This window comes from Orycteropus afer, unplaced genomic scaffold (assembly GCF_000298275.1).
Source record: "Orycteropus afer afer isolate SDZICR_OR568_19922 unplaced genomic scaffold, OryAfe1.0 scaffold00633, whole genome shotgun sequence".
NCBI lineage: Eukaryota > Metazoa > Chordata > Mammalia > Tubulidentata > Orycteropodidae > Orycteropus > Orycteropus afer.
The window spans coordinates 1,022,858-1,028,381 of NW_006922220.1; positions in this window are offsets into that span (position 1 = coordinate 1,022,858).

Sequence of the window (5,524 nt, forward strand, 5' to 3'; positions counted from 1 at the left end):
CCAGAGGCTGGCAGTTCAAACTCACCAGCCACTCCTCGGCAGGAAGATTGGGCAATCTACTACCATAGTGATACTGTCTTGGAAACCCAAGGAGGGGTCACTATGAGTTGGGGCCGACTTGACAGCACATAACAACAACAACAGTGTGGTTTGGTAATATTGGGACTGTGCCTTTTCACTTGTCAACCAAGGGTTTGTCAGCCTCAGCAGCCAGCAACTGCCTGAGTGAAGAAAGCCTTTAGCTTCAGTGGGGTCAATGTCAAGGGGATTTCACCCAGCTTCTAGAACCCAGCACTTTGAACTTGGACTTTTAGCCTCCCAAACTGTAAGATAAACTCCTGTTTGTTAAAGTCATACATTTGTGGTATACTTCTGTCCAAGTGGCACTAGGTAACCAAAACACATTAATTTAAATAATATATCCAGTATTAATTCAGTGATATTAATTATGTTCATCATGTACGGCCATTACCACTATCCGTTTCCAGCTTTTTCCATAACTGTTAACCAAAGTTCAGAGCCCACTAAACAAAAACTCCCTTTTACCTCCTCTCACCCACCCCAGTAACCACAAATAAATTTGGTCTCTCTCTCTATATATATATTTACCTAAGGAACTCTGATGACATAGTGCCTAAGTCATTTGACTGCTAACCAGAAGGTTGGAGGTTCAAACTCACCAGCCACTCTGCAGAAGGAAGACTGGGCAATCTCCCCAAAAGATTTTACTTCTGTAAAGATTTACTACCTCGGAAACCCAAAGAGGGTCCTATGAGTCAGAATAGACTCAGTGGCATTGAGTTTGGTTAGGTTTTTGGTATATATACTTACCCATTCTAGATACTTTATATAATATAATCATACTGTATTATGTTTAACCTACCTCAATGTTCTTTTTAGGTGTTGCTTCCCTTTAACTCTTTCTCTCTTTGATTGATGCAATTGAAATTTGACTCTCCTTTTCATAAACCAGAAGAAGAAACCTCCTAATTGTTCCACCTCTCTCTTATTTGGAGTTTTTAATTTAATTAAAACTTTAAGGGTTGAACAGGAAATTCCAAGATGGTGGACTAAGCAGAGACATTATCCAGACCCTCTACAACAAAGACTTGAAAAACATGGGAAATGGCTATGGATGATAATTTTGGACCCAGAGCTTCAAAGGAAAAATAAAGAAGTAGATTGAATACTGATGAAGAGACCAAACAAAAACAGTGAACAAAGAACGGTGAACTGCCAACTAGCACAATGTGACCATTTTGAATTATTGCAAGCAATGTTCTGATCTGAGTAGGAACCAAATAACCAGTTCCACTCATCCAGATTGCACATGCACACGCTGGTGATCAAGCAACCAGAGAGATGTGTCCTCCTCCCTTACAATGCACAAGCTCCTGGTGACCAGATGTGTGACCTTTCCCACTCCACTTTGGCTGGTCAAACTTCACACACTGCCAGTGCTGTGGCACCTTCGACCCCATTTGAAATTTATCTTTCTGCTTAGCTTGTCTTTCTAACCTCTCTCTTTTTTTTTCTTTTGTCCTTTCCTCTTTTGTTTTCTTTCTCTTCTCTTGCCCTTTTTCTTTTCTTTTCTTTTTTTTGGAACCTAAAGAGAAGGACCCACTTTCTTGATGCCCATTTGGCTAGCAATGCCCATCCTCACACCTCCCTGGTTGAATATGCACACTCTGGCAGAGGCAGTGCAGTATTCCTGTGCAGCCATGTTTGATGGCTACCACTTTCACTAGCACTGTGCTGTTGTTTTTCTTTTTTCCTTCTTCTTACTTCTTCACTCATTTCTCCCTTGTTTTTCTCTTCTTTCTTCTTCCTCTTTGTGCCCTACTTTTTCTTTTCTTTTTTTTTTTTTTTTTTTTTGAATCACACCCTTCCCATCCATGGTCAGCAGCACTCACCTACACCCCTCTGTAAATGACAGTATAAACTCTCTTGGATTGAGTTACATGTTCCTGTTGCAGCTGTGTTTGGCCTCTAACACTTGACCTAAGTTGTTTTTTTTTTTTTTCCTTTCTTTCTTCCATTCTTCTTAGTCCTTCCTTCTCTTCCTGTTTTTTTTTCATTTCTCCCACATTTATTTCTTTTCATCTTTTTTTTTTTTTTTTCTTTTTAGCTGAGCAGATACCTCACCATTCATTAATGCCACCCTTGATCCTCTGCTTTGGTTGTGCATGTGTGATAGTTGGAGCTGTGTGTCAACTTGGCTGAACCACAATTCCATGTGGTTTAAGCAATTGTTGATGTGGATTATTGCAATGATGGGATCATATGTATATATTTTGAGCAGCCAATCCATTGAAAGGGAGCTTCCCTAGGAGTGTGTCCTGCTTCCAGTATATTTATGGACATCTTGGGAAAAAAGACACTCTTCTGTGGATTAGGATTCTGTTGTGCTGCCTACAACTGTCTGTGAGTGAACAAGCCACCATTCAGCCTGGAGATCTTGGTTTCTTCATTCATTGGAGTCACAAGCCAGTATACTACCTGCCACTGGAGCTCATCAGAACTTGCAGGAGCACAGGTCAGGAAAAGCCTCTAGCTTGACACTTGATCTAAGAACTTTGGACTTGCCAGCTTCTGTAAGTGTGTGAGACATTTTCCTAAGATAAATTTCCTTTCTCTCTCTCTCTCTATAAGCTTTACTGGTTTTGCTTCTCTAGAGAACCCAGGATAACACAGCATTCTTCCACAGAAGAGCTGTGTATGGTGGCCACCACTTGCACCATGCTATTACTTGCACAAGTAGTATGCCATATTTGTTGTTGTTGTTTTCTTTTTCTTCTTTTTTTCTTTTTTCTTCTACTTATTAAGTCTCCCATTTTCCCCCCTTGTCTTGTTCATATATATATATATATATATATATATATATATGACCTCCAACTTTCTTTCCTTTCTATCTTTTCCCAACAGTTGGGAGCCAGTGACTTTACCCAGCCATACCCACCCATACCTGCTGCTCCATCCACTGGGTGACTGTCAAAACCCTCTTTAGCACTCTAGACCTGTGATAGATGGTTACCAATGCCCATCCCACAAGCCCTTAGCTACTCTGCACAATCAGTGATAACAGAATTACAACCACACTGGCACCTGCTACTTAATTAACACAGAGATAGGTGGTAAGTGCCCTAGTACTGCCCAACTAGTGATCAGAATAGCGTACTCACTCTGTTGCCTGGATATATTAAAACAGTAAAAAAAAAAAAAAATCACAATGAAGAAAACCAATTTACAATTAACAAATTAATACATTATCACTACAATGTGTCAGAGACAATAGACAACTTCAAATCACACACACACACACACACACACACAAACCAGAACAAGATAGCTCAAACAAGTTACTAAAATATAGCACTAGAAAATCTGGAGGAATAAATGCTAGAGGAATTACCCAGTAAGAAATTCAAAAGTATTTTATTTAGTTATCTTCAACAGATTGAGTGAAACTTCACAGAAACCACGGACAGCATTAAGAAAAGCAGGTAAAATTCTAGAAAAATTGAAAAAAATAATACAAGAACAAATTGACAAAATATGGAAAATTAGAAACCACAACAAAATGCAAATAGAAATCCAGAAGATTAATACTAAAATTTCAGAAATAGCTAATACACTGAGAAAACAAAGAAATAAAATTGAAATAATGAATTTAGAATTAATAAGATTGAAGACAAATCTCTTAACATGTATTTGGTAGAGGAACAATTAGATAAAAAGAGTGAACAAAATGAAGAAAGCCTAAAAATCATGTGGGGCACCATCCAGAGGAGTAACTTAATGTGTGTGCAGAATACAAGAACAGGAAGTGGTAAAAAAAATTAGTATGAAGAACAATAGCAATGAAGAAAATGATAAGAAAATCCATGAACAACTGAACTCAACATAGAAAAATATACTGAACAAAGAAACCATCAGTACCACAAAAAACACAGCAAGATGGCAGCAGTAAATTTATACCTATTGAGAATTACACTGAACATAAATGGATTTAAAACACCAGTCAAGAGACAGAGAGTAGCAGAATGGATAAGAAAACATGACCCATCCACATGCTGTCTACAAGAGACACACCTTAGATACAAAATCAAAAATATAGTAAAGATCAAAGAATGAAAAAAGATATCAAGCAAATGACAATCAAAAATGAGCAGGAGTGGCAACATTAATTTTTAGTAAAATAGACTTTAAGACAAAAATCATCAAAAAGATATGGAAGGACATTACATAATGGCTTAATGGTCAGTTGAACAAGAGAACATAACCATAATAAAAATCCATGCACCTAATGAAAGAGCCTCAAATATATAAATCAAACTTTAATTGAATTGAAAAGAGAAATAGAAACTCCAAAATAATAGTTGTTGTTGTTGTTATGTGCTGTCAAGTCGGCCCCGACTCATAGCAACCCCTCCTTGGGTTTCCGAGGCAGTATCACTATGGAAGTAGGATTGCCCAACCTTCCTTCCGAGGAGTGGCTGGTGGGTTTGAACCGCCAGCCGTCTGGTTAGCAAGCAAGTGTCTTAGCCACTATGCTACCAAAATAATAGTAGGTGACTTTAATATTGCACTTTTGATGAAGGACAGAAAAACTAGAAAGAAACTCAACAAAGACACAGAAGAACTAAATAAAATCAACCAACCTCAAAGATGTATATAGACCACTCCACCCAACAACAGCACAATAACTATTCTCTCTGAGTGCATATGGAAATTTTTCCCAGAATAGACCATGTGGTAGACCACAAAGAAAGCCTCAATAAATTTTAAAACACTGAAATACTAAAAAGCTTCTTCTCAAATCACAATGTTATAAAATTAGAAATCAACAAGATCAAGGAAAAAAGAAATCTAACACAGGGAAGCTGAGTAACACCCTGCTAAAAGAAAATAATGAAGGAAATAAATAAATAATAATAAAAAAATCAAAGTAAAATATTCTTTAAATCCAACAAGAGTGAAAACACAACATACCAAAGTCTTTGGGACACAGGAAAATCAGTGTTCAGAGGACTATTTATAGTTCTCAAAAAAGAAAGAACCAAAATCAACACTTTAACCACACATCTCTAACAATTAGTAAAAGAATAGCAAAAAAAGAGAAAAACCCTGCAGTCACCAGAAGAAAGGAAATAATAAACATTTGAGCAGAAATAAATGTAAACATAAAACTGAAAAACAATAGGAGAAAAAAAGCAGTATAGACAAGGAAATAGAAAGGATTAATACAATTGCCAAAGCTCTGGCAAATTTAAGAAAGGAAAAGAAGATTCAAATAACATGAATAAGAAATGAAATAGGCAATGACACAACAGAACCTATTGAAACAAAAAGGATAATGGCAGAATACTAGGAAGAACTGTACTCAAACAAATTTGAAAACTTAGACAAAATGGACAAATTTCTAGAAACTGTCTACAACAATTACACAATTTGAGGCAGAAAATTTGAACAAATCTATAAAAAAAAAAGAGGAAATTGAACAGGTTATTAAAAAAAAAAAAGT